Source organism: Paramisgurnus dabryanus, chromosome 4 (genome assembly GCF_030506205.2).
Source record: "Paramisgurnus dabryanus chromosome 4, PD_genome_1.1, whole genome shotgun sequence".
Taxonomy (NCBI): domain Eukaryota; kingdom Metazoa; phylum Chordata; class Actinopteri; order Cypriniformes; family Cobitidae; genus Paramisgurnus; species Paramisgurnus dabryanus.
The window spans coordinates 29847960-29860863 of record NC_133340.1 but is presented as its reverse complement, the minus strand read 5'-3'; the positions used below and the strand labels follow the sequence as shown (position 1 = coordinate 29860863).

The 12904-nt window shown below is 36.3% G+C and overlaps 1 long non-coding RNA gene across 1 annotated transcript; it reads left to right on the top strand.

Annotated features, from left to right (window-relative positions):
• The first annotated feature begins 11231 nt into the window (after positions 1 to 11231).
• On the top strand, positions 11232 to 12284 carry LOC141282085 (uncharacterized). The gene is made up of 3 exons (XR_012336648.1): positions 11232 to 11274; positions 11579 to 11640; positions 11796 to 12284. It is a non-coding gene; the product is annotated as an uncharacterized lncRNA (long non-coding RNA).
• Positions 12285 to 12904: the final 620 nt, after the last annotated feature.

Below are 12904 nucleotides of genomic sequence, written 5' to 3'. Positions count from 1 at the left end.
AATTGCATAAATATCCGGCATTTTCCATCGCATTTTTTAAGAAAACATGCTGCAAGAACAAGGATTTTTGCTCGCAACAATCTCAAAAAAACTCTATGTTTTTCTGGAAGGAATGAATGTCACCAACTGCAGATTTAATATAAAAAGATCAGAGAAATGAACTCCAAAATAATCTGATCCATATAATCCATATCCACTGTAAACTTGTTTCTATGTCAACTTATTGCCTAATTCATGAAGAAATATAGGACACATCTGAAACAAATGTATAATTAAGTTCATTTTTAAACATCCAATCCATTGTTTAACACTTTAAAATGACTTGATCTCAGATCATATACAACACACTTCAGATTTTTCCATTTCGAGTTTCAAACATCTGTTTAAGATGAAATGTTGAAGTGATGTCATGTTTGTTTATCTCACAGGTAAGTTTATGATATGTGATTACTTTCAACAAAGTATGAGATGGAAACCAAAGATCTGACAGTGAATGTGTATTGGCAATGAATAAGTCACAGCTTTATTGGGACGTTTCTCAGTTTGTGTTGTGATTTATGGGTGGTACCTTGTTTTCTTCTGGAATGATGAAAGGCGTTCCTCAACCGTTCAGCTTCAGTGAATCTTCTGCATTCTTCTTCCACAGGGATTATGAACACATTTCTGTTTATTGATGAAATGCACAAATTGGAAACGAACACATCATGAAAACACATTTGATGTATAAACTGGTGAGAGATCAGTTTTATAGTTTCTCATAGGCACAGCTTCAGTAGAAATGCAATATAACATTCCAGTCTTGAGTTGTTACTGGTGGTTTTGTAATGGGGTGGGATATTCATGAGCTGAATGTCACTGAGTTAAACTCGGCACGCTGACAGACATATTTGCTCGATTTCTCATCAATCCTTGATTTTCAGTCTTGACAATGAAGTTCATGTTCTGTAGAATCTGACCAGTTTGATTTTAGTTTACAGGCTTGTAATTTTACCTGCAGTCATGTGAGATTTGATCCTGTGAACATATCTATCATTAATGCTGAAAATGACAAGAACCTCCAAACATCTGTTAGTGTAAGAAGATCTGTGTGAGATGATGATGATGATGATGTGAGATAAAAATTATTCTTGATCATTATTACTTGTGATCATTCGAAGTGTTAGTAATATGACGTCATTATTTGTTGCAGTTTATGTCAACACATGTAGAAACTGACAGGGAATCAAAGTCTCTTTAGGGAGGTTGCGTCAGTAGTTCCAATGCATGTTTGCAATGCATCTGGGCAGTTATTTCAGTCATGTAAGATTAAAATCCTATCTACTTGAATGGGGACGGACAGTTATTTTAACTTTTAGGTGGGACTTCTGTAACCATTTTGAGCATTGCATTTTCCCTTATTCATAGTAACAAGGGTGCTCAATCTTGTTATATCCAATATCTTTGATTATTAATAATAGATTCCCAATAAACCAATCCAACACCATTAAATATTTGCTAACTGTATGATGATATAATAGAAAGACTAGTGTATGTGATGTGTTAGTTGTGTCAGAGGGTTCATGAGGTGTTGAAGCAGTGGAATAGTGTTGACTCAGGAGATGTTCAACTTCTGCAGGATGTGGATTCACTGTGGGGTTACAGCCAACGCAGGAATTTCCTCTGCAAAACCAACATCATTTCACCGTGAGAAGACATCTCTCTCTCTTTCTCTCTCTCTCTCTCTCTCTCTAGATGACTAGTGAAGTTAACCTTCTTTGATTTTTTCCTAACCCTTCTTTTGTTCTCACAAACACTCCCAGTATGCCTCTCTGCCCACCCGTTGTTATACTGCGAAGGGGCTTGACTTTCATTTAACTAATAAAGTCCATGTGAAATCTAAGCTAACTCTATTTACTTGATGAATAGATACAGTATTTCTGGTCCTGTGAATGATTTATCAGTGCACGTTATGTTTGCTTTCTGAAATGAGCTCCACCTCTGGAATGACAAACTCGATTCACTGCAAACCCACATTCAGATTTGACTTTAATCTGCCATAAAACTCACTTTTCACAATTCAGTCAATAAAGAGTAAAGCCCCACCCTATAGGTTTCTTTCTCTTTTACTCTCCTGTTTCACTCAGAAACATTTCAAAAGTCAAATGGGTTGCAAATACTGTTTCATATATGAAACATCAAAGGCATCATTCAGCATTAATGCTATAATCACTCAGCATCATGTCATTCAAAGACTTCATGCATCTTTTTCATATAGTGTATGAGTTGTTTAAAGACTTTCATTATATTTGCATGACTTTTCTGTGGTCACTATAGAAAATTGAGTTTTTATAATCCACATTGCACAGAAAACATAACAACATACAGGGTGAAAAAAGAAGGAGCGGCAGAAGGGATTTTCCTGCTGAAGAGAATTCCTATTCCAGCCATGACAAACCTCAAACGTTAGGATTTCACATTTAAACCTCAGATGTGAGAGACGGCCCACACACATGCTCATAACCTACTGTTCTGTCTAACTTTAACACACGCATGCACGCAAGCACACACACACACACACGCACGCACGCACGCACGCACACACACACACACACACACACACACACACACACAGAGTTTTGATTTATGGCTTTCTATTATTTTGATGAGGGAGAGCACAGTGATTTCAATGAAGATGAATAGAAAAAGTCATGTCCTTCATCCCAATTCAATTACTATCAGTGCTAAATAGTCTTTATAATTATATTAGGATGTCCCATCTCTTTTAAAGTAATTAAATGTCCATACTTTTTCCATAACACAAACAGTACATATTTTAGGGCGTATAGGTGAATTAGAATACAGGCATATTCTTCTTTTGATGAGACTCACAAGAATTGAGCCATTGCTGTAGGTAGCCAATCAGAAAGTCAGCTGATGCACCATGTGACCGGGCGCTTTGTAAGCAGTCACACAGGGAGTTCTTATCCGTCTACACACACACGGAAAAACAACCCATGAGAAATTAATCATCAAGAGCTAAAGCTACATTAATAATGAGACATAGCAGAGGAATGATGGGGAGATGTTGTAATAGTCCTTGAGAAGCAGGGGTTAAATTGGGATTTGTTATGTGGGGGGGCTCTGCAGGGAGGGGTACTTCAAGGGGGAACATGTTTAATACTGATGATAGCAAAGCCACTGGTGTGTTTCAATGACATTCTGGACCTCTGATAGGATTTGATAAGTTTCAGCTTTAAAGCTGTGCCAGAGGTTGACCCAAAATATTTTAAAAAGAGCTTCTGAATTTTAAATGATGCAAATCTATGAGTTTGACACCCTATATCCATTTGTTGCACATGTCATTATGCACAACTGATCAAACTTTAAAGAAAGTTAAAAGAATCAACCTCCTTGAATAATTCTAGGCATAAGATAGTCTACCCCAAAAGACTCAATTAACAAGAAAAGGTACAACACACAGTACTGTATCAGCAACATGTCTTATAAATTAGCCATATGATTCCCTATGCTGGTCAGCAGCTAAAACAATCATATAGTTAGGTTTGATTTGTGTAATCAAAATACATTATTTTATTAAACTATACGTTATATCCAGTGTTATCCAGTTAACATAATGTAATTAGATGAGTGACATACATACTTTAATCCTTTACACGTTTCTAGTCTTCTATTAAGTTTTCTCGACGTGGGCACCATTATTACCTCTGTCTCTCTCTCTCTCTCTCTCTCTCTGTCTCGCTCTCTCTCTCTCTCTCTCTCGTCAAATGATCCTGCGTGAGAGTGGTTCTTGAAGTTCTGAGTTTTTTCGCTTGAGTTGCATAACTTGCGCGAAGACGCATTTAAAGGGAAAAGCGCATGTTTCGCGGCACCCAATTCGCGTCATTTTCATCGCCCCGTGCGAGGACGCGCCTGGTTGCGTCTTTGCATTGACTTTGCATGTAATCTGCTTGCGCAAATTGTTGAACTTGCGTTGGTGAGTATGCCCCATAATGAATGAAAACGCATTATTCCCTTCGCGTCAGTGCACACGCACCAGCGCAGCGAGTACACTGGCAAGAGCAGAGCGAGACCTTCAGCCTATGTGCCGGGGCTTAGCCCCGGACGGCCCCGGCCCAATTTAAACCCTGTTGAGAAGTATCGTGATTGATTTCAACAGACAGCTGAAGGTCAGTGTGTGTGTGTGTGTGTTTCATTTCTTTAGTTTGAGAGGTTAACAGAGAGTTAACTACTTGTCCTTACTTGACTTTCTGTTCTTTATAATGTAGAGCGAGAGATTGGCATCAGGGCTGAGCTGAAGGAAGACGTCTGGGTGGACTGAGAGTAAAAACAATCAGCCCAGGAAGATCTGCCCATCCCCGGGTCCACCAGAAGGGAAGCGACCGGTCGTGCGGCCCTTACACCGGATCTTCTGCCAGAATCTGTGGACACATGTGATTGAAGACTTCACACCCTATGAGGCTCAATGCCAACACAAACACAGCAACACTCAACTCAAAGCTTATAGACGCTGGAGAAGATTGACTGATCAGTTATTTTGTGGGATCATCATGTAACTTTAAACTTTGTTTGCACCCTAATGAATCCTTCCAGGACCTGATGTCTTCTTCAGAGCAAATCTATTATCATAATGTTTCACTCCCATTATTATTATTTATAAATGTCATTTTTGAAGCCATATGTGATTATGATTTACAGACACCATGCTCAAAGCTCACATAACACACACAGTTTCTGCTCATCTCAGTTAATCTTAAGATCCCAGAGGGGTCCAGCAGGAGTAGCGAGTCACGAGCAAGCAACACATACAAAACATTATCCCACTATCTCTGGATAACCATTGTTTCCATAATGCTGGCTTACTTGGAAAGCTGAACCTGGCTTTATTCTCCTTACCTCCAAAAACACACTTCTTCTTCTTTCATGCTTTTGTTGAGTTTTGATATAAAACAAAGTTGTCGCGTACATTCACTCTCAATCTGATTTATGTGTGGGCGTGCTTTTCCAGGGGAAGTACCCATAAAAGGAATATGGGGTCAATGATACGTAACGGGTACCCATGTTTGAAGAAAATGTTTGAGTTTGGCCCAGAAATACTCAACTGCTTTTTTAAACTTTGCATTTATGAAGCAGTAGGATTACAACTCTTAAACTGTGATAATAAAGCCAAAATGCATGAAATAGCATTACCCCCCCCTTTAAGATGGACAACTTCTAAAATGTAAAATCCATACACATAACTTAAGTGATAGTAATATGTAATCTAATGGTGCATAATATATTACAAAACTATTATATTTCTTTATTTCCTCCAGTAAAAGTCTTCTGTGTTTCTCACATTCTCATCTAAACCTCAGTGCTGTGACCTGCAGCAGGTGTCTAACAGTCTAAACACAATGAACACCAAACTGCCTTTCCGGTTCTCACACTAATCTCCTGAGAAAGAGAGAGAGGGAGCTTTAGCGTACTTACACCAGATTTACCGCAGAGGACCGTTACTGCCGTTTCTACAAACATCCAGCAACCGGATCTGTTGGACAGGGATTAGACGGGGCAGTTACTGGAGATTTGAAACAGTCTGAGGAATTCCATTAACTGTCCCGGTGGGAGATTCACGTCCCGGACCCTTCCGTGTGCCGCCCGTCTCCGTCTGTTTGAGTTAAACATCCACACATCTGGAGAAACATGCACTGAATAAAAATAATGCAGCGTGAAGTTAAAACAACTTGGTTTTGCAAGTCAATCAACCTACTTTATTAAGTTTCGCCTTGTGAAAAGTTGAAATTGTTTAACCAATTTTTTAAAAGTAACATAAAAATATATGTTGATTTGACTTCAGTATGAGTAGAAGCTGAGTAGAGCTGCTGTTCTGATACCGGACTCTGATGCTTTTAGTGAAGAATCTGGATGTCTTTCCTAATGTATTTGTCAATATAAAAGATGTTTGATCCAGTAACAGTATTCATGTTTGCCAGTTCCAAGACTAACACCACAAAAACACAACTTGTTAACCTCAGCATCATTCTGTCTGCGTGTTAGTATGCAGTCATGGGTGATGTGACTCAGGAACTGGACCATCAGAAAAATGAGTCCACACATACACACGATCGCCACAGATCTTTTCAAGGGTTGACGGATCTGAAGTCAAACTCCTGGGCTTTATATGAGTTTACATTAATCGCTGTGTTTTGACTGCAGATTTATTGGTGTTTTGCAAGTGGACTTACGTTGTGTAAAGCAGAGATAATTTATGAAGAGGGAGATCATCGATGAAAGTTCATGTGTAGGGGGCAGAAAGCGAATAAACGCTGATCTATGAAGTTTCGGTACTGCAGTATGACTCACTGTTGAATATGAAGAGCCGAATGATCTGAACTCTCACGACCTGAAATCACAACCAGAATAACATCTGCGCTTACATCAACTTTCTGTTTTGCTCAGAAATGTGTTTTACACACAATCCATACAATATACACATAAACAGTCTCCCCAAAATGTCTAGTCACATGTTTAGGTTTGCAAAGGGGCGGTAAGTTTCCAGTAAATTTGCAGACATGCATGCAAGGTAATTCAGATTTTGAAGAATCCTGATACTTACGCCCATCAAGCCTGGATTTATTTGATAAAAAATCCTTCAAAATCATTGTAATATGACTGGATGTAATCATTGGGCTTAAATGCAGCCAGCAAGTGTGGCTTATGTGGTATATGGAATCCCCCCATAAGTGATATATGGCGGATTTTTTATTTACCTAAATGTTTCCTCAGTGTAGTTGTCTTTACAATGATATAATGTTGTTGTACATTACTGTAGCTTGCACACAGCACAAGGAAGTTTTAAACACATTTATGTAATTTAGGTGACTATGTGCAAAGATATTTAGTGTACTGGATTGAAGAAATAATCAGGGCCCGGTTCCCCAAAACGTTCTTATCGCTAAGTAGTTCTTAACCTATTCCTTAACCTCTCTCTTAACTCTATGGCACGATTCCCAAAACGTTCGTACGCTAAGTATATCTTCTGTAAGTCACACTTTCGTAAGGTTGGTCTGGACCATTCGTAAGCTCTCTCTTAGCGTTGTTTGAGCGCAAAACGCTATCGCCGCAGTCTTTAGAAATCAGCGCAGCGCAGTACAAGTCAAACTATGGTATGCTGACAATGATTTTATGTTATGGACATTTTTAAGACTTATAATAAAATATGTTTGCAATGGATACAGGGCTATTTATGCAGTTGACTTTATTTGGTATCAGAACTAATGAATCAAAGACGGCGCCGGTGTTTGTTCCTCATTGAAGTCTGTTCCCTCTATGTTTATAGCGTTTTCTTCACGTTACATTTATAATTTATTTAGAAAGATTAAAGATTTCAATTGGTTATACTAAAAAGCAATAATATCATGTATTCTAATATACAATTTATTAAATATTTCATATTTGACAGTTTTATGTCTTTTAACATATAGCCTGTCTTTTTCTTTTCTTTTTTTCTCTACTGTTTGTTTTAAAACTGTTATGTTTCCAAACATAATAAATATATATTATACATATGATTCATACTGTAAAAATAATTGACTTACAATCAAGAACAGTCAAGATACATTACATAAATGCGCACATATACATCTCAGTAGCCATTAAAACTTTCAATGTATATAAAGAATAAACGTATAATGTGATAAAAATGCTATAAAAACACTACACTAAAGGGAAACATAGGGGGAACAGACTTCCACACAACACCGGCCGCGTAACTGTTTAGTCCATGCCTATTTTTTATTCGTCAACCCTTAAACCTTTTGACATTTTGCCTGACGTGGCTAAATAAAAAAATCGCCTTCCAAGACAACTCATTATGGAGCTGCTTGATCTTCTCAGACCATATTCTCTATCTAACTAGGTTGCTTTTTATTGAAAACATTAATGGTAAGCAATACCGCATTAAACAGAAATACTGCAGCTGCTTGCCAATCAATTCTGATTGTTAAGTACCTTAACATTCGTATAAAAGTGTATTACATATTTTTTTAAAGTCAAAACCCATGTCAAGAAGCGGCACAAGTGGCACAACGGGATAAGGAGGGTGGATAAATAGCGAGGGATACCCGGTTCGTCTACCCGTATTACTGACAATTTGATCATTTAATTAATAGTCTATATTTTACGGATAACTTAAACTATGTTAAAATAAATGTGACTGGAATAATTTGAGTAATGTTCCATTTGTATATAACGTGTTGTCTTTCTTAACGTGTTAATGCACCTTCGCGTGAAGTGGAAAATCGATCCCTGAGTGATCGAACGCAAATAATTCAGCACCTTCGCTTGGGACAGTGCCATTGTACGTCGAACTTAGAGGCAGCGTGTTAAGAAGCTTCCTAAGAGACACTTCGGGGAACACACTTAGGAACATCAACAACTTTGGTAAGATATATCTTTTTGAGTCTTCTTAGCACGCTAAGAGTGAACGTTATCGGGGAACCGGGCCCTGTGCATTTTATGAAAGAGGGGGTGTGGCCTCAATGTCCCTTCAGTAAGCAGTGTATTGTATGCATGTGACTGATGAATGTGCAGGGGAGAAATTCAACTCAAATCGCATTAAATCTTCTTGTTTTTAACTAAATTATGCAACTCAGCAAAACTCTGCATTTTTTTCTTCCCAATAATTCCCATATATTCCCGTTTCTTCCCACATATTCCAGATAATTCCTATTAATTCCCATGGAAAGTTTCCAGACGGAATATTGCAAACTTACTAGTACATGATACATCAAATTTCATATAGGAAAAAAATACTATGGAAGTCAATGGGTACGTTAACTTTAACGTTGTGTGCTTATATCATTTATTAAACTCCTGGCCAGCCAATCACTAGGCCTACACTGGAAAAAAATAACTTTCTTACTTTTCTTATTTTTGTCATATTTTCAGTACAAATATCTAAAATTTCAGATAAAATTTATCAAGATGCACTGCAAAAAATGATTTTCAAGAAAAAAATATCTAAAAATTCTTAAATTAAGATGCCTTTTCTTGATAAGCAAAACGACCCCAAAAATAAGTCTAGTTTTTAGTCCAAAAATATCAAGTTTAAGTAATTTTGGGCATAAAACAAGAAAAAAATCTGTTATTTCTGAATTTTTCTTGAAATTAGTGTTTAAGAAAAATGTTTTCAAGATTTTTTTGCTTGCCCCATTGACAGATTTTTTTGCTTGTTTTAACCACAATTTCACTTAAATTTGATATTTTTGGTCTAAAACCTACAGTTAGATGTCGCTGTAGATTTAGCAGTACTTTACTGTAAAAATCCACAGTACTATACTGTATGTGTACATTACAGTACAGTACTGCAGTTCATAATGCATTCTGGGTAAATTTGTTTGAGCGGGAAAATTTTACAGTATATTTTGGTCTTGATGTAACCTTGCTGTAGCCATTGCTGTAATGTGCCAGGTGTACTTGCAATAATCAGAGAAAGTGCGCCAACGTCAAATCACACAGAGGGAGAGAGAGCACAACTCCTGGCTGCAGCTGAAGGAGGACGATTGATTTCTGGCAGTTCGGTAAGTTTGAAATATTTCTGTTTCATGAAAACTTAATTTTTAGTTTAAGAATGTTGTCAATAGTTTGTCACAATATTGTTTTAAACGTGCAATGAGAGAGAAAAACGGTCGCCAACAAAGTTTCAATCTCCCCCAGAAAGTAAGCTTACACACAGATGTCTACCGCTGCTTTAACTCGCTTTACACCTTTTTTTAATGAATAGGGTTGTTTTAAGTAAATTATGAGGGTTTTGGTGAGTTTATATTGTGTTGAAAGTGTGGTGACAATGAAACTATTTTTAACGAAATGGACAAAGACAACCCGCCAGCGCGGTCTTGCGGTCCCAGCATAACGGTCGTTTATCTCGGCGTTTCATCTGTTCAGTTAGCGTCAGAGAAAAGTATTAAGTTCGACTGTTTGGCAAGGCTGACTCGTGGTTGTAAACAGACAGGACTTGACACGCCGTACACAGCATACTGTAGTACCGCAGTCCTCCTCCACAGAAGTGAAAACAAGAAACCTCATATTTAACTGGATACATGCATCGATTTCATCGCAGCTTTAACTTCGACCAAATATCATTCAGACCTGGGCTCATCTTAATATCAGATGAACGAAAGGGATTGCCGCGCTTATTGTTGTTGTTATTATATTCCGGTATATCAGCAAAAGCAGAGAATATCTTCTCTTAAGCGTTTTACACGTCCAGTAAGTTGTCAAATACATTTTTATGGCATATTGTTTCCACCACTTCAGATGTATTACTTGCAGTATATATTAGTTTCCAAAACACATCAAATCAATGCACGAAAAGAGAATGGGCTCCGCATTTACGTACCTTTGTCTTCTCGTCTCTGTCATCTGATCCTTCATCTCTGGATGTAAAATAATCCATAATAACATCGTGTAGGAAACTGGCATCACCAGGATTGCTCAGATTTAGGCGATCATGTTTATCTTTAAAGTGAGCAGCTAGCTACTAACGTTAACTTGTTAAAAAACTTTGCGTGAAATAGTGTTACACCGCAGCAGGTCTGGGTTAAACATTAAAGGGACAGTCTTTTTACCTTGTCACTATAAATCGCTATTTTCTGCACGAAACGAGACATTTTCAGAGATTTTCTGTAGACAAGATGTTATAATTAAAAAAAAACTTATTTAGATATTTATATATAATATATAATATAACAACTAATATATATATATATATATATATATATATATATTTGTTTTACAACTGACTTAACACTTACAGTAATGTTTTATTTGTTAGCATAGCATGATATTAGATTTAAACACTTAATACATTTTTAAATCAATCACTTTGTCTCTGTTTACATTAGTTAATGCACAATGAACATTATCAAATATTATTAATGTTGTAAAATATATTGTTCATTGTTAGTTCATATTAGCTAAGGCATTACCAAATGTTAAGGAATAAACTCTTATAGTAAAGTGTTACTAAATTTTCTTTTACCATTTCCTTCACAATGTCTATTTATTTCTATGGCTAACAGATTTTGTAACATTTGTCTTTTTTACAGTCTTACCGTTGCTTGTAAGCTGGATTGGGTAAGATGGATCATCTTTAAAGGAACCAGGCAAGTACATGATGTACAGTTACAAGTCATGTATTTTTTCGACTGCAATATTAAATGCTTTCACGTCAGTTAAGGCAGATGTGGAGGCACAACGTGTGATACCAGACACACACCAAGCACATTATGTTTGGTAAGTTTGCACTTTACCACTACAGCCACTTTACCACTACAGTTTCTTTAAATACCCATGTATACACTCATTCACAATTCCCACACACAACACTGTAACACGACCATACACAACATGTACAGAATTGTCTTAGTTTGCCATGTAGAAATATACAAACAGAAATATTCAGACTTTGGTTATAAGAAATTTAATTTAATAATTGTATTTATTTAGCAGAGGTGTCCCTGGACTTTATTGACAAAAGATTTTGTTTTCAGAATAAAAAGTTGTGTCCAAATCAGTAACAATTGTACTTTCTGTTCAGGACATTCAATCATGACATGATCCATGTGGATGCTGTCCATTGAGAAAAGAGTTTGTTCAGCGGTAAGTGAATCTTCTGTATTTTAATGTAATTAGGTGTGGAACAGTAGAATAAGAGCAAAAGGTTTCAGAATAGGAGTAAATTCAAGGCTGAGTTTAATTTTTTAAGAATCTTTTTCTATCTTATATTTGTTGACTTAATGTTTATGATATTTGAGGTTTCTGGATAGAATTAATTCCAAAGATGGGAAAAAGTGCACATCCAGACAAGGAGCAAGCAAAAAGACAAGGAACTTGGTGCAGAGAAAAGCTGTGGCCATTAACCCCCATGTGAACAGCTTCATGCAGTCCCTGATTGAGTTCGAATGGACGACTTCAAAGTAAAGGCCACTGTGGTCTGTCTGCCACAGTTTAATGCATTTATTTTTAGTGTTAAATGAAATTCAAGTAGAATATTTAAAACTATGGGCCAGTGTTGTTTTTACCACAGTGAAATGTTACCTTTTAGTCGATGATGGACTTTAAACTGAAAACTTCAAACTATGGAACAGTGTTCTATTTGCCAGAGTTAAATATGTTACAGCAGGGGTCTCCAAACTTGTTTATACTTGTTGATTTTATTTTATGTTACTTGATTATATGTTTATTATTGTTTAAAATCTTGTTTTAAATATGTTTGTTTCAATTAAATGTTTTTTTAAATAAAATTTTGATACAAACATTGCTTGGATTGCCTTTTAATTCATTATGTTTTAATTTAGCATTTTAACCATATTAATAACTATAGATTTAAACCTAAATCTCTAGCTATTTTATATAATATTATTGTATTAATTGTAATAAGTAATAAATAGTATTTATGGGTCAATATAGACATTACAGTAAATTACTGTAAAAATAGACTACTGTAATAAAATATTGTAAAATTACAGTACAGTACTGCTTTGTAACTATACAGTACTAGTTTGTGTACTGTAAATGGTATTACAGTACAGTACTGTAAAACCAAAATACAGTAACTTACTGGCAACCGTGCTGCCAGTACCGTACTGTAAAAATACAGGGAAATCGTTAACAGTGTAGACTTGTTTTCTTGGGTCGTTTTGCTCATCAAGAAAAAGCAGGTACGTGTACACTGCAAATAATGACTTTCTTAGTTAGTATTTTTGTCTTGTTTTAAAGCACAAATATCTAAAAATTCTCAGTCAAGATGCATTTTCTTGATGAGCAAAAAGAAAATAAGTCTAGTTTTAAGACAAAAAATATAACATTTTAGTGAATTTGTGTATTAAACAGGCAAAAAAAAAAATTCTGCCAATGGGGTACG